The 22,768-nt window shown below is 37.9% G+C and overlaps 1 protein-coding gene and 1 pseudogene across 2 annotated transcripts in view; one reads left to right on the top strand and one right to left on the bottom strand.

Moving 5' to 3' along the window:
- The window catches only part of LOC138319267 (kinectin-like), a 107,355-nt gene extending 105,200 nt beyond the window's left edge, over positions 1-2,155 (bottom strand). For both annotated transcript variants that reach the window (XM_069262296.1, XM_069262297.1), the window contains exon 1: positions 2,087-2,155. The gene's annotated coding sequence lies outside the window, so the exon portion shown is untranslated. The remainder of the gene's footprint in view (positions 1-2,086) is intronic.
- Positions 2,156-8,623: 6,468 nt separating this feature from the next.
- Positions 8,624-10,463, top strand: LOC138320107 (piggyBac transposable element-derived protein 4-like; annotated as a pseudogene).
- Positions 10,464-22,768: the final 12,305 nt, after the last annotated feature.

Raw genomic sequence — 22,768 nt, 5'->3', positions numbered from 1 at the left:
GGTCGGTCACGATCGACAGTCAAAATGTCCGGTCTCAAACTATGACAAACAATGCACGACAATGACATTTTAATTACCCTATCTTTCATTACCCTATCTTTCAACATTTTGGATTTCTTTATTTAAGTGTTTTATTGATAGCAATATCAAGTTGCAAAAAAATGTATAACATAAATTTAGCGTTTGAAAAAGCTAACGAGAAAGCCCTAAATCATTCACAGCAGAGTAAGCGATCGTCATCTAGGTCTATGTAGAATCCATATTGGTCAACAAGGAGTACATTTCTATTATTTAATTATCATAAATCATTTAAAACATTAACAAAATATATACTCACAATAAAGTTATTAACCAGCATATTTACGGACATAAGAAATTATCTTTATAGACGTCTTTTTAGTAAAAGCGTAACGTTGGGTTACATGTCTTTACGAGTAAAGTTACAAAATACAATTTACGAGATACGGAACGCACTGATAAAATGTACTTTGCATATATCGTTTGATATCGTTTACATCTTTTGATAAATAACATTGTTTTAGCCTGTCGAATGAAATCAACAAAAAAATTTAAAAAAATAAACTTTTATAATTAAGCGGACGTCAGCAATATCTTTCGCCTCTTTTGTCATTTCACCATGCGTACTTTCTATTAACACGGATCAACAACTTCCATATTTTCGTATTTACAGCAAATATTATTACGAGAGAAACATTAATAACTTAATGCCTTTTCTGAAATATTCAAATAAAGTAAGCATCAAACAACGACTTGCGATCGTGTAGGTAGGTAATAATGACACCGTTAATCTCTTAATTACCTAAAGGCTCGACACGCCAACTGTATAAACACAAGATCGTGAGCAATTATTCATGTCGGTCGGTGCAGTCAGGTGTGACACAGGTAAAAAAAATCTCAAGGGCTGAACACCTGTTCGACGAAAACATGGGTAAATACTATGTATTTGATGAAACAGGGACATATTTCTGTTCGAGGAATAAGAGGTATTCCACGAATAGCTGTTCGAGCTATCCGGGGTTTTGTTACATAGATTATATAGGGAGACGGTTGGGACCGTACGACCAGTTCGACGAATAGGGGGTATTCGAGGAATCCGAGTTCGAGTTAGAGGGGTTTTACTGTATAAGCAAGTTTTATAATTACTTATGTACGTATTTGATAAAGTAGTGGGATTGGACTGGGTCAATCATTGGTGACCAGGTAGCTCAGTCGGTAGAGCACTCATTAGTGACCAGGTAGCTCAGTCGGTAGAGCACTCGGCTAGTGTTCGGAGGGTCCTGGATTCGAATCACGGTTTGGCCGCTACATTTTCTCCTCTCCTGTTACAGAATTGGCGCCGAACTAAATAGCCCATGGTGGTGGTGTTTGGAAGGGTCTCGTATGTCTTCGAAGGCAAAGACTTCGAGAAAGGAGGGAGGAGTGTACAAAGATTGAATTTGGACTGGGTCGATCATCGGTGACCAGGTAGCTCAGTCGGAAGAGCACTCGCCTAGTGTTAGGAGGGTCCCTTGTTCGAATCCCGGTCTGGTCGCTACATTTTCTCCTCTCTTGTTACAATAACATTATTTTCATCATATCAACACACATTGATGTAATCATAGACACTGATGAGAAGTCAGTTGATTGTAGTTGCCTTAATAAATAAATGTAACATATATATTTCTAGTTTCAAGCGATGTCAATATTGAATGAATGATGATCATCTCCTGAAAATTTATAATCTAATGTTGTTGTTTTTTTAAATGGTAATCTCAAGCCTAAAATGTCATTCATTTGAAGCTAAGTATATTTTTCATAGCATTTGATCAGTCCGAATTATTTAATAATCATGTTATAGATATATATACCCAGTTTTAACATCAGACCCATCCGCATTAGCATTCCATGTGCCCAACCATTGTCAACAAGTTGATAGTTGACATAATTTCCATGGAGATAAAATGGATTCAAATGAGAAATGGAACTCATTGATAAATAAAGGAGAAAATGTATTAACCAACAAAGCAATTATTCGAAACTGATTTGAATAGCAAAATTTCATGGTAAAGTTTCATGAATTACTTACATGAAAGTCCTATTTACAGATGCATTTTATCACTAATTCTCACAACGACAGCCATTTTGGAATGTTGTGATGAAAACTTCCGGAATCTCACTTCCGGTACAAAAAGGCGGGGAAATTTAACCAACTAAAAAACATTTTTTATGTGTTTCTTGTGGAACTAGCCTAATGGTAACTTAGCGGGGAAATCGCGATTGGTTGAAACATATGTAGTGGTATCAGTTTAGACATAGAATAGAGACGTAAAAATGTATAGCCTGAATATCAACAGTGTATTTAATATATTTTAATTGTTCAGAAAGCGACGATAATGATATAATGTATATAACCTAATTTTAAGGTAGCTCCATACTTTTGGAAAACCCAATGTCATTTTTTCTAACAGGTCTTATTTTCTTGCATTCTTCATGTAGATTTCAAATCTGTAAAGATAAATTGGTATTCTCGAACTACTTTTTGAGATATTTGAGCTTGAAATATACCATCCATGCAAATTTGCTGACCGAAAATAGAAAAACTCGTAAAATTATGTTTTCTGTAATATTAGGGTGAATATAGTCTCGATCCTGTTGATTTTTTTGTCCTAAATTTCTTACGATAGAACAAAATGCTAACTAATTTTTGTTATTTCCCACAAGGACGTATATGAGAAGGATAAGTCACACTGGGTTTTGGGGGAGTACAAGGCAGGAGCTTTTGTGTTTGTGCACTGACCGTGACGTTGGGCGACGACTGATTTTCCTTTGATATCCGCCGGCACAGCTTTTGATGTAGCTTGCGGGTGCGAGGTTTATCGTCTTACTTTCTGAAGCGGACCGTCGTTTCACTAGCTGTCATATTTTTTAACGAAAATTTAAGACATATTCTCTAAATTATCCGTCCTTAAAACAAGTTATAAACGTTGTGAAATTTAATAAACTTTACATTGGTGTTTCGTTTGACTCGATAAGACAAGTATTTGTTGAGAAAAACGGTTTTTATTCCCGGTTCATAGGCGTCTCGCGTGGTGTTTAGTAATGTAAAGAGACAGTCACGAATCCTTCTCACTTATAAATCCTTGTTTCCCAGGACCCTTTTTATACGTAATTATCATGTTTTGCCATATTTTCGCCCGTAAAAAAATCAATGAATAGACCAAAAAGGAAATGAAAACCCATGTCAATTTCACAATATTTGTATATGATATGCCCAAAGTAATATGTTTTTCAAATATCATATAAAAACACGGGGTCCTCGATCAAAATTTCACAATTTTGTAAGCTTGAAGTTTGTAACTCGCAACCCTACCCCCATTTCATCCAGTGCTAAGATGGGTTATATTTGACTATTTTTTGAAAATCATGCCGCAAAAAACATTCCACATCAGTTCCTACGTTTTTGTGATATTATATCTGGTTTATGTCTGTTTGTTTTTATGATTTTCTCCAAATTGTGTGTTTAAAGGAAATCCGTATGCGATTTTTTTAGAATTCCGGAATTTCGGTTCGGCCGGGTCCCCTCTTATGATTTATAGTGACGAACGCCACTTCCGGTGTTTAAAAATCCATTCCCATTCATTTTCGACATAGACTGGTTCCCGCCTCAGTTACCTCCCTTGCGTACGCTTCACTGAGGACCGGTAGCGAGTAGCCATCTTGAGTGAGAATTCCAACTCCAGAGTAGTGCGCATCATTTCTGCGCATGATATGTCATCATGGAGACGGCTACTTCCGTTAAGAGAAAATAACGTCATTAACGTCGTTCCTATAAACACTTTAATCTCTGTTAGCACGAAATAGTTTTAAAACTTAAGACCTTATTTACTTTTGTTTATATATCGTTCAAATAAATTATTTATTCTTTACTTGAAGATCCGTCGCTTCGTACGTCTAAAAAAAGTGATGCCTGTGAACCGGATATGTAGATTGACCAATCAGAAAAATCATCATGGTTACCCGCTACCTAGACTGGTTCCCGCCTCAGTTACCTCCCTTGCGTACGCTTCACTGAGCGCAGCCTGGCGGAGAGTAGAGAACTAAGGGAAGGGAACCAGTCTAACCCGCTACCGGTCCCTAGTGAGCGGAGCGCAGCCTGGCGGAGAGTAGAGAACTAAGGGGAGGGAACCAGTCTTATTTACGACAGGGACCGCAAAAACCACAGAGATAGCATATAATTTTCACTTCACTGCTTTTATTTGATTTATTTAATGATTTTAAACATTCAATATTATATGTAGACAATTTTCACCCATTGAAAAAATATCCAAGTGTGATGTCGTGGCGTATCGGAAACCATTCTGGAATTCAAAACAACCTCCGCAACTTCCGGTATAGCGTCATTTAAATTGGCGCGATTTTCAAAAGTATAGACCTACCTTAATTTATCCTGCAACTGTCCCACATACTGACCGATAACTACTGCCGGATAAACGTGTGCTTTATCCGTCAATACGATATGCTTTATCCGTCAATACGATCACGTGAATTTGTTCCATATCTGACTGTACTTTTTCTAATTTGACTCAGAACTTGAACCTTCCGATGAATGAAACGTCATTCAGTCCCGCTAAAACGTGACGTCACATTCACCGAAATGACGTCATTTTTACGATATCGAAAATCTCGTATGGCGGTGCCGTCTTTTTCTTGGCTCATGACAAAGGTATGTATTGTTAAGTAATTCTTTAATGGGTATTTATTGTTATTTGAGTATTTTCATTTTCTTTCAGTGATATATCACACTGAATAGAATTACGGTGACTGTTTGTGAATGCGCTTATTTATTTCCCACGGCAGTAAAAAGGAGTGCACTCTCATTCGGTTAAGTGAATGAATCTTTACCTCCGCATCAAAGAAGCGTCTCGCTTCGAGCGAAACAAAGTAAGGAACTGTCAATTTGCTTTCGTTTTGAATGCCATAATGGTTGCAGGATAAACAGAATACACGGTTAGTATCTTACAATACAAGGTTTATTTGGTGCTCGACACGGAAAGCCGAGATGACTCGGCAAAGCCTCGTCATCTCGGCTTTCCTAAGTCTCGCACCAAAATAAACCTTGTATTGTAAGATACTAACCATGTATTCTCTATTTATCCTGCAACTGTCCCACATACTGACCGATAACTACTGCCGGATAAACTTGTGCTTTATCCGTCAATACGATCTTTATCCGTCAATACGATCACGTGAATTTGTTCCATATCTGACGGAACTTTTTCTAACTTGACACAGAACTTGAACCTTCCGGTGAATGGAACGTCATTCAGTCCCGCTAAAACGTGACGTCACATTCACCGGAATGACGTCATTTTTACGCTATCGAAAATCTCGTATGGCGGTGTCGTCTTTTTCTTGGCTCATGGCAAAGGTATGTATTGCAAAATAATTCTTTAATAGGTATTTATTGTTTTTTTGAGTATTTTCATTTTGTTTGAGCGATGTATCATACTGAATAGAATTACGGATACTGTTTGTGAATGCGCTTATTTATTTCCCACGGCAGTAAACAGGAGTACACTCTCATTCGGTATATAGTGAATGGATCTTTACCTCCGCATCAAAGATCTACTTCAAGCTTCTCGCTTGGGGCAAAACCAAGTAAATAACTGTCAATTTGCTTTCGGTTTGAATGCCATAATGGTTGCAGGATAAACAGAATACACGGTTAGTATCTTACAATACAAGTTTTATTTTGGTGCTCGACACAGAAAGCCGAGATGACTCGGCAAAGCCTCGTCATCTCGGCTTTCCTAAGTCTCGCACCAAAATAAACCTTGTATTGTAAGATACTAACCATGTATTCTCTATAACTTTTTGCGAATGATCTCATTTTACATACCCATTTTAAAAATTAAAAGCCATTTCGGAAAAGTATAGTGCACGTGAACATTTAAAGATTAGTTTTAAAATTTCATAAAACGTGTCCCGTTTTAACTATTTAACTGCCAACGGGCCGATTTGGGCCGATCATACCAGTCCCTGACTGCCAAAGGCCGATTTGGGCAGATCGTACATATGCCCTGACTGCCAAAGGCCGATTTGGGCCGATGGGGATACATTTATTTTACTATAAACACATATTTTAACCTAGAGATAGAAGACAAGACATAGATCATGTTTATTGATAAAATTTCATTTCCTGCAAAATAACGGTGTACTGACGCCATCGAAATGATGACGCCATTGACATTATGACGTCATGTATCATGACGTCAGACATTGACGGCGTGATGGCGTGGTTCCGCGTATATCCCTCAAAAGAAAATAAGAAATGCAAGATTTCAAGAAAATCCAAGACTGCTCAACATGCCTTCAAGGGATGCCAGGCCCATTATATACTTTTTGTTTTTATTTCCCGAATGCCTGATGAAGGAGATCGTTCGTCAAACGAACAAGTAAACAGGCAACATGATAAACTGTCTGCGTTAACAAGTGCGACGTGATTACACCTAGTACCAGTAATATTGATTTACAAAGTTGAATTGGAAAAGAATATATTTGATGATCAACCTTAGAACTATTATTTGTCATGCACTTTGTGAGTGGATCTTTTTATAAGTTTTAATAAGAAAGTGCATTGAAAAGAAAATTATTCATCAAATGTTGTGAAATATGTAGATATAACGGAAATCAGCAAAATATGTAGCAAAATAACATTGACAAAATTATACACTCCAGCAGCCCATAATTTAATTGTCTGTGTATTATATGTTTTTATTACTTAATATCGCATAAAATAAGGAACACAGTCTTGTAAATTACATTCAAAGCTTTACGGTAAATCCATAAAATCTTTCTTCTATTGTACCTTTCATAAACATAAATATCGTCCCACTCGTCCTACCCTGTACATGTACTTCTGGTAATACATGTATTCGATAATACCGATCTACTGTATACATGTATTTGATAATACCGATCTACTGTATACATGTATTTGATAATACCGATCTACTGTATACGTGTATTTGATAATACCGATCTATTGTATACGTGTATTTGATAATGCCGATCTACTGTATACATGTATTCGATAATACCGATCTACTCTATACATGTATTTGATAATACCGATCTACTGTATACATGTATTTGATAATACCGATCTACTGTATACATGTATTTGATAATACCGATCTACTGTATACATGTATTTGATAATACCGATCTACTGTATACATGTATTTGATAATACCGATCTACTGTATACATGTATTTGATAATACCGATCTACTGTATACATGTATTTGATAATACCGATCTACTGTATACGTGTATTTGATAATACCGATACATGTATTTGATAATACCGATCTACTGTATACATGTATTTGATAATACCGATCTACTGTATACATGTATTTGATAATACCGATCTACTGTATACATGTATTTGATAATACCGATCTACTCTATACATGTATTTGATAATACCGATCTACTGTATACGTGTATTTGATAATACCGATCTACTCTATACATGTATTTGATAATACCGATCTACTGTATACGTGTATTTGATAATACCGATCTACTGTATACATGTATTTGATAATACCGATCTACTGTATACGTGTATTTGATAATACCGATCTACTGTATACATGTATTTGATAATACCGATCTACTCTATACATGTATTTGATAATACCGATCTACTCTATACATGTATTTGATAATACCGATCTACTGTATACGTGTATTTGATAATACCGATCTACTGTATACATGTATTTGATAATACCGATCTACTGTATACATGTATTTGATAATACCGATCTACTCTATACATGTATTTGATAATACCGATCTACTGTATACGTGTATTTGATAATACCGATCTACTCTATACATGTATTTGATAATACCGATCTACTGTATACGTGTATTTGATAATACCGATCTACTCTATACATGTATTTGATAATACCGATCTACTGTATACGTGTATTTGATAATACCGATCTACTGTATACATGTATTTGATAATACCGATCTACTCTATACATGTATTTGATAATACCGATCTACTGTATACGTGTATTTGACAATATCTATCAACTGCATACATGTATTAGATAATACCGATCTACTGTATACATGTATTTGATAATACCGATCTACTCTATACATGTATTTGATAATACCGATCTACTGTATACGTATATTTGACAATATCTATCAACTGCATACATGTATTAGATAATACCGATCTACTGTAGCATGCATTACATATATTTTAAAAAACGTTATCCATTCCTTAATTGCAATTTTATTGTCATTTACATGTATCTGTATTTATTACTTTGACAGATATGCGAGGAATTATCTTCGAACGACAGAAAATTTAGGCAGGTTCGCACGACTGCATAGATGGAAACTATTGACAGTACAGACGTTCAAATCCTTTTTGGCCATATTTTTTAACGTGGGAATTGTTAGAAAGACATCCATAGAAGAGTATTGGAATCCTATGTTACCGAGCCAACTTTCATCCTGGTTTAAGACAGTTTCTTCAAGGAATACATTCCAAAACATCTTAACGTTAGTTCCTGCACGTGTCTGATTATCGGAGACATGTATGTGTTATTGAGTGATAAAGCTTAGGCATAGTTTTTTGTTTTTATATAAAATAGGAAATGTGAGCATTCATTAAATAACAGAGACTAAAGGTCTGTCATACTTCCTTCTATGAAATTGTTAAGCTAATTTGCCGTCCCTGAATGTTGTAAAACGATACGGTTTAAAAGACTTGGCAATTTTTTCAAAAATGTACGATGTATTAGAATGGTTCATTATTTTGCAGCATCCAGCATATGATCCAGCTGCACGTTTCAAACCACTGCTAACCTTTATCAACAGAATATTTCAAAGGTTTTTGATACCCAATCAGGAGCTATGTGTCAACGAGACGCTAGTGCCTGCAAGAGGTCAGAGTATAATGCGTCAGTATATTCCAACCAAGGCAGCCAAATTCGGTATCAAGTTCTGGATGCTGTGTGAAGCGGCAACTGGATTTACAGAGGGCGACAATTTGATCCAACACCAAGAGGAGAGTTGCAAGGAACTCATGTCATGGAAAGTCTCTTGAGATAAACCTCCCTGTTTCACAAAGGCTACCATGTATTCTTTGATAGCTATTTCTTCTTAATATATTTCTTCTCTTAATCTTGCATCCCGTCTTTTAACATGCATTACATATGTAACGGGAACATTGCGAAAAAATCGCCCAATGCCGCGTAACATTCAGCAGGCAGACCACCAGGCTGGCACTGCCATTCACATGCGCCAGAGAGATGTTCTTTGTGTAGCGTACAAAGACGAAGTAGGTAAAAAAAACAGTGCGTATGTTGAGCACTTTCCTTCCTGCTCAGGAGATGCAGACCGGACGCCCAAACATCATTCACCAATATAATAGGTAGATGGGAGCTGTCGATTTGCCTGACGCTGTGATGAGCGCATATAGCTGCGTTCGACGTAATAAAAAGGTTTGGAAAAAAGTAGTATTGCATCTGTTTCATCGAATCATGATGAACGCCTATATTTTATATAAGAACAACACGTCGGATAGAGTGGTATCAAGGCTTAAGTTTATTCAGATGGTCATAGAAAATTTAGCTGGAGTTCAGCCCGATGCACAGGAAGCAAGACCGAGACCGAGGAGATGTCATGTAGACGTCCTCCCGCAACGGAAGTAAAAAAAAGACTGTTGCGTATGCTCTAGTCGTGCTCGCGGAGAAATCAGGCGCCGAAGCCGAACTGCATGTACGCTATGCAGGAGAAGATTGCATAGAGAATGTATTCGATTACACCACTGCATAGAAATGTAGATTTAAAACTACACCATCAACTGAAATAAAAGAATTATGTATATAGGCCTGTGGTGTGTAAACTGTGTTTCGGAAATACACGGATTTCACTCAAAAACCTATAACGTTATTATATAAGTTAATAAATATATCATTTTATGTATGTCAAATTGACTTATGGTTGATCTGGAGAAAAAAACTTCTCTTTGTGTTGTTAATTAGTCAATATAGCACAGTGGCGTGTATATAAGTACATACGTACGTGTATATATATACAATATAACTCAACTTTGATGGATTCATCATTTTTCATATGTCATAAACTCGCCTTTGTAATATTCAAAAAATAGAAACATATGAAATGTGTAAGTATGATATAAAAAAAGTATTAGTATATTAATACAATGTATACAAATTTATTCATATTTTCTTTCTTCTAATAATCATTAAGGCGAGTATCTGTGTCAGCGTATATGCATTAATCTCCTGAAGATATAAAGCAAAAATAAAATGACGTCATAATTGCCATAACGTCATAATTGGCAGATCGGCTATTTGACAGTTCGAATTTGGCGACGTCAAAAACTTGGCAGTCTAAGGGTTAAACACCATTTAGCATCCTATAACTGTAATCCAATATCAGAGATTTAAATACAATCTGTGCCAATATCAATCATACATTTATAATACTTTTGTTTAACTTTCAGGTCACGCGCGCATACATGTATATATATATATGTATACATGCGCATCTTGTACGTGTAGCCAGAAACATTTTTAGTATTATATACGGAAATGAAACACTTAGATTTTTATTCATATTACTTTTGGTAATTTACGTATCGCCAGCTGTCAATCAAACTTTACATGATTTTGCATTTTGAATTGTGTATTCTACAACATAACGTTTGATACGACAATGAATAGATATGCGTGCGTATGCGGGCACGAAGCGTGCCTACATTGTATATTGCCTGGAGATCGGTTATTACTGATTTTAAAATGTTTACATCCTATGTAATCAGAGATTTAAATAAATTTTAATCTCTGATGTAATGCATCTTCCGAAAATCAATAAATATAGTTTTTTTTATGAGTATGGCGAAATAGTTGCAGATATTGCATGGACTGAAAACGAAAGTAATGGTGGTCAATATTAATAAGGAACGTAAATTCATTAATCAAGAGTTGTTTAACCCTTAGAGTGCCACAGAGCCTCAAATGAGGCTCTTGGCGTATTCCCTTGAGTGCCAAAGGGCCTCAGAGAGCCTCAACCAGATTTAAACGGTTCAACAATACCAATGACGTCACAGATAACATGACGTCATGGATATAGCATGATCGTCTGAAGGCTACTCCATGTATGTTTTCTCTATGAAATGTATGCACTTTTACTTTTTTCTTTGAGTTTTTCCGATCTCATTTATAAACGGATTTCTACCAAACTTTACACGAAGATACATACAATATACTAGAATATATTTTGGAAACATAGATACTAGTATTTGACTCACATTTGGCATGCGAGTGTAGCTACTGCTTCCGCATATAATGGATTCGCACGACTTTTTGTGCCATATCTTAATGGTTTTTTTGGGGGTTTTTTAAGTTCAGGCTAGTCTATTGATTTTTTTCTGACTTATCAGTTGGACATACATACACATTATTATATAATATTCAAATGATATACCAGATAGTGCAAATATAAACGTGTAGATGTCAGAGTAGAGGATCGCGTGACTCAAAATTTCATGGAGAAATGGCGATAAATCATGCCATTTCATGCATATGTTTCAAGCAGGACAATTTTTTTATAAATATTACCACTCATTCTTGTTATATAAATGATGCATTAATGTGATTCTGAATTAGAACCAAATATTTTTGACGAAATTTGCTGCATTAACTGTCAATTCATGCAAAAAAAAAAAAAAAAAAAACACGCAAAAGCCAATGCTAATGCAATTCAGTCACTACGTTCACTGATATTGACTTTTTGTTTGTTTGTTTGTTTTTTACTATTATTTTTAACATCAGGAGACGCCAAACATTCACAACATGACGGTTAACATTTATGTATCAATTACATAATTTTTCTAGACACACTGGGTACCGTGGTGAGTGATCAGTGTATATATATATATTGTGTTGGAAACAACTTTAAGAAATTTGTATATATCCAGTAAGCAACTCTTATTATCTGTATGATATAATTCTGTAATAGAATGGTGCTTTCCACACAAGAGACCCGGAGGGGCGATCCGACTGTAGCTCCCGTTATATGTATAAGTCCCAAATCGTGATCGTATAGTATTTTTAGTATACAACAGAGTCCACAGTCGTCACAAATCCTCTCCGGATCCCGTTTCCTCCACAGGTTACAGGCCTGTATCTCAACAGGTTCGATCTCTAGGATGTAGCGGAAGCACTGACACTAATCCAATAACTCAACTAGGTAAATACAGGTACAAATAACTATTTATTATATAAAAGACAAGTAGATTAAGTATTACATAGAAGATTCACAATAGTGCCCGTTACAACAGATAACAATAAGAGATATAAGTGCCGAAGCAGTTACAATGTATCCAAGATTAACTATGGCCAAACATTAGGCCTAATTAGCTAAGTCCTGTGTGATTACCACGTTCCCTAAACAAAGCCTAACACCTTACGGAGCCAACTAACCACCTACAAGTGTTCCTAACTCTAGAGGTATATAAAACCAACAGTGTCAACTAGGATACCTAAGGATGCCTAAGCCCTAAGCCCCTGACAACCCCTAATTATACACAAACCCCACGTTAGCTATAGATACACTCTAAGTAAAGACCCACGTTGTAGTCTAGCTCAGAAACCCCGCAAGTGTTGCACTGTTGACAGTGCACGACGTGGCTCTGCTCCCTACCTATTCCCTAAGTCAAGACAAAGTTTGCCTCAGGAGCGGCCCTTTTTATACGGACCCATTATCCCCGCATCCCGAGGTGACCTCCGATTGGTCTGAGTTCGGACAGAACACCATATTTAGGTGAAACCGTTGCTACAACAACTCATCTACACACTAAACATAACTTCCGCTTCCGGACTGACAAGACCGAACTGACTGATAAACACCTCCCACGTGTACCACACGTGTACTCCGGCCAGCAGTCAGCGGTCAGCATCGGGGTGATCTTGAGGACAACTAGGTTGATGAATGTGTCTGCTAAACAGCAAACACACCCTAGATAAGACCTGTTCTCACGGTATCTCCCTGAACTTGGGTCAAAGATAAATAAACAGGTTGCTGGAGTAAAGACTAGGAAGAGTGCAATAACAAATATAACAAGATAGAAAACCTGTTCTATCACACTCCTCCCCCCTAAGATCAAAGTACAATTTGATAACAAATTTGCTTTGTCTAAAATAACTGTAAATGACAACTGACTAAGTCCCATTGTTTCTTCCTAGGCATGTTCCATAGATGACACCCCAGCCCCCCCTGGTCCTATATGTAACTGCATCCCTGCATCGTACACCCATTCTGACTGCCGGCACTAGTCTATGGCATGAACGCAGTGAAAACAGAACGTCTTCTGTTTCACCGAGATATTCGGTCAACTCTTACACCCCTGTAAACTTAGACCTTAGTAGCGACCATACCCCGGGAAGCATACGCCGAAGATATAGCCCTACCGTACCAATTGTTACAAAATTAGGATGGTGTCACTTACAAACAACCTATAGCAGCAACAATACAGCTCAAACAGAATCACTCCACAACCATGATAGACGTAAGCCCAACAAAAGATAACTATCTATATAAACTTGAGTATTATTATCCAATAATGACTTAGTATACTACATGTACACAATCTCCCAACATCTGTATCCACACATGTACCATAATAGAGCAGGCAGTACTGACCTCCACCATGTACCTATGTATGTATGTAACCACCAATGTACATGCAGAAACACTACAAAATGTACTATATATATACTAGTACAAAATAAGCATTATGAAACACAAGAACCAATCATATTTCAAAACTAAATATATACAAAAAGAAAACAAAAACAACCTTAGACTAACACATCAAATAACACTATAACTGATAAACAAGCACTGGATATGTACTAAGCTCAGGTAAACCCTTTTCAAATAAGGAATGACTAGGATTTGGAAATTCCTAACAACTGTATAATAATAACCAACAGCAACAACCAACCGATCTGGAAAATATCAACAACATTTTTAATATCAACACTAAAACAAAATCTAGAGTAAAGAAAGAAAAACAAGTTTGGCTCCTCATAACCCTAATTTAAACAAAGTTTCCTTAAATAAAACTATCAGTAGTATCAAAATTGAATGTATATTGATGTGTAAAACACCTGTAAAGTAAACAACATAAAATATTTTACTGGAAAGTTATGGCACTATGGAATCCAATAGAAATAGATATACAAAATCACACTTTCACTTTAAGTTTCGCAATGTCTTTTCTCGTCATTCTTCTGGTTCGGATAACTATAATAAAAAAAATGAAATTCACCAGTCTGAGTCCATACTTTTGGAAAATTCACATTTTTGGCACAAACATAATATAAAGTTCCATGGCAGCACAAATTAAAAGTTGTTGATTCACACAAGTCCCATAAGTTTTAAATCCAATTTAGAGTTTGAAGTTTAATTTTCCTGGCATTTTTCCTGACTTCGTAAAGTTGAATGGCTAGTTCCTCCGGTGTCGGATGACGTGGTGGAACAACATCTCCCGGATCAAGGAACATTTTGTTGGCCTGCCTTTTTGTTTTTATGGTGGCAGTTCTTTTGTGTTGTTTAAGATGTTTCTTGGCTTTTCCCCTTTTCTTAAACACCTTGGCACATGTGCGACATTGCTGTAATGTCACCATTGATGAGTGGTACTTTGACCAATGGCTCAGGTAAGGCCCCAGTCTTTTGTAGACAGTAGAGTCACATCCAGGCACAGGACAGGTCATACCTCCCAAGGGAAATGGCTGTCGGACATGGACAAATTGGAACTGTTTCAGTTCCTGAACGTCCACGCCAACCTCTAGCTCCAGGTATTCTGCCATCATCTACAAACAAAGCAAAACAACACAAATCCAACCCCCACCCTCCTAGTTTAATTGTATTAAACTTATTAACAATTTATCTTTGGGTCCTTAGCTTCACATTCAAATCATAATAATTTCTTTGTCCTAGGGTAGGTTATTTCCCTTAGACTACCACCTGACCCTATCTTAGTATCAAGTACAATAATCTACTAACACTTGCAATTTTCCACTAAAATTACAGTTTCTGAGTAGATTGTCTCCCTTAGACTAGTACTAACTACATTACTTAGGATATGACGGATACTATAATCTCTACATTTATTTACACAAAAACATAAATCAAATATACTACTCTTTGATAAACTAGGGGGAATAGATCTGTCTAGGTTTAACTACTCTTCCTCTCCTAGTTTTAATCTGAGTTGATGGGGGACTATCAAGCTCATCTAACTCCTCTGAACTACTGCTACCGCTACTGGAAGATGAGTCTGAACTACTGGAGACTAAGTCGGTATCGGATAGCCAACTTTTTGGAGAGTCTGTACCCTCATATGGTTTAAGATGATCTATATGTACCGTGATAATTTTACCCGTATTTTCCTTTTGTATTTTACAGGTACAGGAACTGACTTTCTCAATGACCAGATAAGGTCCTGTCCACCCTAACCCTAGCTTCTGGTTCATTTTGGGGGGATACCACCTCCACACCCAGTCACCTTTGTCATAGTTCCTGGTTTTTAGCCTATTATCATGGTACCTTTTCTGTGAATTTGCAGCTAAACCTAACTGTTTGTTTGCAAAGAGGAAATTCTTTTGCATGCTGTCCTTTAACCATTCTACATATTCTACTGGGCAATTATGGTCAATCCCAGGTGGACTCCCAACCCATCAAGTCAAGAGGACAATACACTTCCCTACCTAACATCATCAGGTTTGGACTACACTTTGTACTTTTATGTTCAGTAGATCTATACGCCATCATCAAATATGGTAGCTGTTCATCCCAGTTAGACCTGTCTTCGTCCACATACATGGATAACATTTGTTTTAGTGTTCGATTAAATCGTTCTACTAAACCATCTGACTGGGGCCTATAGGGAGTTGTCCTAGTTTTATTGATGCCTAACAACTTGCATACCTCTGAAAATAATTCAGATTCGAACTCCCGACCCTGGTCTGAATGCATCTGAGTTGGACACCCAAATCTACTGAATACCTCTGATACTAGCTTGTCTGCTACTGTTAGTGCAGTATGGTTAGGAATAGCGAAAGCCTCTTTCCACTTAGTATAATAATCCCCCAAAACCAAAATATACTCGTTCCCATTGGAAGTAATAGGTAAAGGACCCATTATGTCTATCGCTACACACTCCATAGGCTCACTGACTCGGAACTGTTTTAGGGGAGATTTACCTACTCCTGGACCTGGTTTTCCTTTAGCACACAAATCACAAGATTTACACCAACGTTTCACACTTTCGGACATTCCTGGCCAATAAAACCTACTTTTGATCGCTTCTAAAGTCCGGTCCCTTCCAAAATGTCCTGCTGTTCTCTTTGTGTGGAGGTGTTCAAATATGGTGTTTCTAATATCCTTAGGTGCTACTAACTGCAAACTACTACGCCCATATGATGTTTCTGCCCGACGATAGAGTAAGTGGTTATGTAATTCTAGTTGACCCCATTGTAACCATAAACTCTTAGAATCTGGTCCCAATTTTAGCATGTCTGACTTCTCTGGTTTAACTTTCGATTCAGTGAATTTCACTAATATGGGCCCTATACCTGAGTCAGCTTTCTGCATTTCTAATAACTCACTCTTAGTCCAAACTGGCAACCAATTGGCTACATCATCCTCATCTTCCTCACTTTCACCTTTTCCTAAAGGACATACAGGTATGTTACACTGTTCATCATCTGATGAGACCACGGGCTGAATCAACTCTGACAACGGTTTACCGTTGCTCTCGTTGTTACGGTCACCCCCTCCCGGTACAGTAGCACTATCTTCCCGACAGTCTGGACACTCATCATTCTTACACTTTCTTACAGGTCTACGAGACAATGCATCTGCATTCCCATGCTTTGGCCCTTGCCTGTACTGAATTTCAAGGTCATATGTCTCAATGACACTTAGCCACCTAGCTAACATCCCCTCTGGATCTTTGAAATTTTTCAGCCATTTTAAGGGAGCATGATCTGTTCTGACTATACACTTATGACCATATAAGTAGTGTCTATAGAACTTTAGGAAAACAACCACAGCCAACAGTTCTCTCTTAGTAGTACAATAGTTCTGTTGAGCCCTATTTAGAGTATAACTACCATAGGCTAAAACTTTCTCCTCCCCTTCATCCTGTATCTGGGACAACACTGCCCCTATCCCATTAGCACTAGCATCTGTGTCTAATATAAACAAACCTTCACTCCTTGGAAAAGATAGGATAGGTGCGGACACGAGACACTGTTTCAGTGTCTGAAATGACTTTTCACAATCTTCACTCCACCTAAAATCAACATTTTTCCTAGTAAGTTTAGTAAGTGGGGAAGCTATCTCTGAAAAATTCTTTACAAAGCGTCTGTAATACCCTACAAGTCCTAGAAAACTGCGAATTTCAGTCCTGTTTTCAGGCCTCGGCCACAGTTCTATAGACTTTGTTTTCTCAGGGTCACACCTGATTCCCTCACTACAGACTTTGTGGCCCAAAAAGGAAACCTCTGTTTGAAATAGTTTACATTTTCTGCATTTTAATTTCAAGTTAGCTTCTCGTAGCTTTAAGAGTACCAGTTCTAGATTCTCTAAGGCCTTATCAAAATCTTCTCCATAAACTATTATGTCATCTAAGTAACAAAGACATTTCTTCCATTTCAGGGTACCTAGGAGATTATCCATCAGCCGCTCAAAGGTGGCGGGGGCATTACATAGTCCAAAGGGCATAACATTAAAATGGAATAACCCTAAATGTGTGCTAAAAGCAGTCTTCTCCTTATCATTGTCACTCATGCCTACCTGCCAATACCCACTGGCCAAATCCAGGGTACTAAACCATTTTACTCCACTAAGGGTTTCTAAGGTGTCATCTATCCTAGGGAGTGGATATGCATCTTTCTCAGTCACAGAGTTAAGTTTCCGGAAATCTACACAAAACCTGTATGTACCATCTGGTTTAGTTACTAGACATACAGGGCTGGACCAGGGACTCTGACTAGGCTCTATGACTTTCTGTTCTAGCATCTTATTGACTTCCTGCTCAATTATCTCTTTTCTAGCTAGGGGGACCCTACGCGGTGGTATTTTAATAGGGGCAGTATCACCAGTTTTGATTGTGTGCTCTGCTAAACTAGTTCTCCCTACAGAACCATCTTCCCCTACAAATACATCCTGAAATTGGGATATTAAACTAACAAGCTTCTTTCTTTCATCATTTGTCAAATCCTTAGAGCTATTTGTTATAAGGGGTTCTAAATGTGGCGGTAATGGTTTACTAGGGGAATCTTCGAACTCAGACCCCTCCTTGTTGAGATTTACCACCTGTTGTACATGCCCAACACTCCCCAGGACGGTGTTAGCATCTACACTTACACTGTCTGGTGTTGTATTAATCACCGAGATAATCAAGTTATCAGCCCTAGGGTCTAATAAACTGCGGGCTATTAGTACCCCTTTCTCCTTCCACTGGCTGTTTGGTTCTATTAGCATGGTACTGCCGAATAATTTATCATCGGTGATACAGTCCACCAATAACTCAGATTGAGGGGGTAAAACGAGGTCATTCTGTGACCTTATCAGGGCACACCCTACTGACCTTTGTTTACTTAACCCTACCTCCCCCTTATTGGTTACTAGTACTTCCTCCCCTACTTTAAGTTTACATTTATTCTCCCTTAGGAAATCCATTCCCAGTATTCCTGTAATACCACTAAGATTAGCCACAACAAAACTTTGTTTAAAACAATAAGGACCCATATGAAAATCTAACGGAACACATCCTTCTACTTCCAACTTGTTACCATCGGCTGTTTTCAGTTTTGTTTCAAATACTTGTAACAGCTCTCTATTTATACCCAAATTAAGAAATTCAGCATATGAGAGAACAGAAACAGGTGATCCTGTGTCAATCAACATTCTACTACTAGTGTTAACCAACTGTATATCTACATAAAGACAACCTCTGTCCTCATATACACTATTAACCCCTAGAGAAATGTGATCTGACCCCTGACCCTTAATTTCTGTAAAGTTACCTAACTCTCTCTCATACATAATTTCACTTTCCGGCCTACATGTTGAAGTAGCTGAGTTCTCGGCCTCGAGCCCAGCCTCAGTTAGTTTTCCGCCTTTCTCAGTTCACTGTCCCTTTTTCTCAATGTTTTTAGGCTCTCACATTCTCTCATGTAGTGACCCTCCTCCTGACAGAAATAACAAGCCCCTTTTCTCTGACCAGGGTTCACTTTCTTTTTCTCCTTCTTTTCTTTCTTATCCTTACCCTTCTTACTGGACAATTTCTTATCTAACAAGTTACTTATTTGGTCAATTGTAAGAACTTGTTCTACAGCACTATTGGTTTGTACAGAACATACCGACTCAGACTCTACAGGTTTCTTGGGGGAATTACCTGCTACAGCCTCATATTCTACTGCAGAGGAAATTGCCTCATCCAAAGTGCTAGGATGACTGAAAGTTACTTTCTTTCGCATTTCAAAATTATGTAGGCCGTTAATGAACTGGTCTACAACCTGACATTCAAGATAGTGATATGGGAGCTCGGGGTAAGCTAACAAAGCTACTCTCCGGAGATCATATCCGAAATCTGATGCTGACTCCCCCTTACCCTGTTTCCTACCCCTAAAGGTGCATCTGTGAGCTACGCTCCTTTCCTTTGGGTTAAATCTCTGAGTCAGACATTGCTTTATCGAACAAAAGTCTGACAGCTGCCCCATGGTTAAGTTACTAAGTAACTTCTGAGCAGTGCCCCTTAGACTCATACTCAGTTGTTGAGCTTTTTCCGTATCACTCCATCCATTCCAAGCAGCAACTTGCTCGAAATGGACCAAATAGTCCTGCCAGTCGGTAGTTTTCCCGTCAAAAGTATCAGGATGCTTCTCCCGACGACTGACTCTACCCTTTACCCCACTATCACGTTTGGATTTACAGGTATTAGATTCTAGCCTGCTATTATCCCGGGGACATGTATATGTCTCACTCTCCCCATCAGTGTCTCCATCATATGTATCTTTAGTTTGGTTCTTTAACCTATTTACTCGGTTCTTTAATATAGATTGTTCTCTCCCCTTTGTTTGGAGTTTAGGCGTGGTAAATGCCTGTCTTTCCCTTCTCTCTTTCAATACTCTTAACAACTCATCATCCGTATCTTCCTCCTCGGATTTATCCGAGGTCTCAAACCTAATACTCGTTTTGGAAATAGCCCCCGACTGTCTATCTATTTTGGGGAAGGAAACCTCACTCTCAGCTGATCCTTTCCCAATATTTTGGAAAGGTACACCACTATATAATGGCGTACTCGTTGTTTTAATAATGGTAGCAGGAGTTCTGCTTCCCGTTACAAACCCACTTTCTTCCTCCCAATCAGAAACAATATCTTGCTCATCCATATTTATCTTATCCATATTTATGTCACAACAAACCACCCAGCAAAACAATATAAACAAAACAATTAAGTTGAACACTAGTAGACTGTCTGTCACTAGAGGTCTTGAGTTTTCTAGCAACAAAGCATCTACAACGTCACAAAATAAGTTTAAGATATGCTATACAAAAGCTTTGGCAAATAAATGTTACAAAAACAACTAAGTTAAATATATTAATCAGAAGTTTAGAGAAATTGGATAATGTAATCAGATACTTACACAACTACATCCTGGTCACACGCACCATTCTGTAATAGGGATGGTGCTTTCCACACAAGAGACCCGGAGGGGCGATCCGACTGTAGCTCCCGTTATATGTATAAGTCCCAAATCGTGATCGTATAGTATTTTTAGTATACAACAGAGTCCACAGTCGTCACAAATCCTCTCCGGATCCCGTTTCCTCCACAGGTTACAGGCCTGTATCTCAACAGGTTCGATCTCTAGGATGTAGCGGAAGCACTGACACTAATCCAATAACTCAACTAGGTAAATACAGGTACAAATAACTATTTATTATATAAAAGACAAGTAGATTAAGTATTACATAGAAGATTCACAATAGTGCCCGTTACAACAGATAACAATAAGAGATATAAGTGCCGAAGCAGTTACAATGTATCCAAGATTAACTATGGCCAAACATTAGGCCTAATTAGCTAAGTCCTGTGTGATTACCACGTTCCCTAAACAAAGCCTAACACCTTACGGAGCCAACTAACCACCTACAAGTGTTCCTAACTCTAGAGGTATATAAAACCAACAGTGTCAACTAGGATACCTAAGGATGCCTAAGCCCTAAGCCCCTGACAACCCCTAATTATACACAAACCCCACGTTAGCTATAGATACACTCTAAGTAAAGACCCACGTTGTAGTCTAGCTCAGAAACCCCGCAAGTGTTGCACTGTTGACAGTGCACGACGTGGCTCTGCTCCCTACCTATTCCCTAAGTCAAGACAAAGTTTGCCTCAGGAGCGGCCCTTTTTATACGGACCCATTATCCCCGCATCCCGAGGTGACCTCCGATTGGTCTGAGTTCGGACAGAACACCATATTTAGGTGAAACCGTTGCTACAACAACTCATCTACACACTAAACATAACTTCCGCTTCCGGACTGACAAGACCGAACTGACTGATAAACACCTCCCACGTGTACCACACGTGTACTCCGGCCAGCAGTCAGCGGTCAGCATCGGGGTGATCTTGAGGACAACTAGGTTGATGAATGTGTCTGCTAAACAGCAAACACACACCTAGATAAGACCTGTTCTCACGGTATCTCCCTGAACTTGGGTCAAAGATAAATAAACAGGTTGCTGGAGTAAAGACTAGGAAGAGTGCAATAACAAATATAACAAGATAGAAAACCTGTTCTATCACAAATACCCCTACTCTTACATATACATAGTAGAGCAAGACGTAACAGAAGGTACGCGACAGACAATTTGCCCCATCCCATTTTTATGTTTATTTTTGAGTATCTATAAACAAATAATTTCATAACATATATATGTTTTAACATAACATTCTCCTTGAAAGTATATTCAGTTATCTCTAAGTTTCCAGGGAAATATTATCAATGCTACTTCAAGTTCAGAACCCATGACTTAACCACGAAAGGGATCTACAAGTTCAAAAGCGCTACATAATATATAATTATATATCAATGTTAAAGTGAATAGTCGGGCAAAGGAAACCAGTCTAAATGCGTTCTTTGGCCTTCCAAAAGTCATTGTATACCATAATGATGGTCAAATTCTGCTTACGGTGTGCAGTTTTGACCATTGAAATTTTGGGGAAGCCCCGTGTAAATTTAGCACAGTTCTAAATATAAATTCGTCAAACTCTTTGAAAACGAGGCTGCGTGGAAATGTCAACATGGACATGTGTTTCTCAGTCGTGTCGGTTTCGTTTCGTGTGATAAACCACTAATGCGGTATGCAAATTGTTGTTTTGAGATGATAAATTTGATGCAAATGAAGTATACTTTACATTAATGACAATGCTTTGTAATCATTTTTCGATAAAAGCATCTTGTACATGGAAATCGACACAAATATTCGGCCGATGCAGAGATGGGGCCCCGGCAAGGGGCAATTATTGCAGCATCGCATTCGTCGTATTTTACATGAACCGAATCATGAAGGTTAAATACAAATAATCGTAACATAATTTCACATTTAA

Source organism: Argopecten irradians, chromosome 3 (genome assembly GCF_041381155.1).
Source record: "Argopecten irradians isolate NY chromosome 3, Ai_NY, whole genome shotgun sequence".
In the NCBI taxonomy this organism is placed as follows: Eukaryota; Metazoa; Mollusca; class Bivalvia; order Pectinida; family Pectinidae; genus Argopecten; species Argopecten irradians.
The sequence above is the reverse complement of the archived record's forward strand: the minus strand, read 5'-3'. Positions and strand labels throughout refer to the sequence as shown.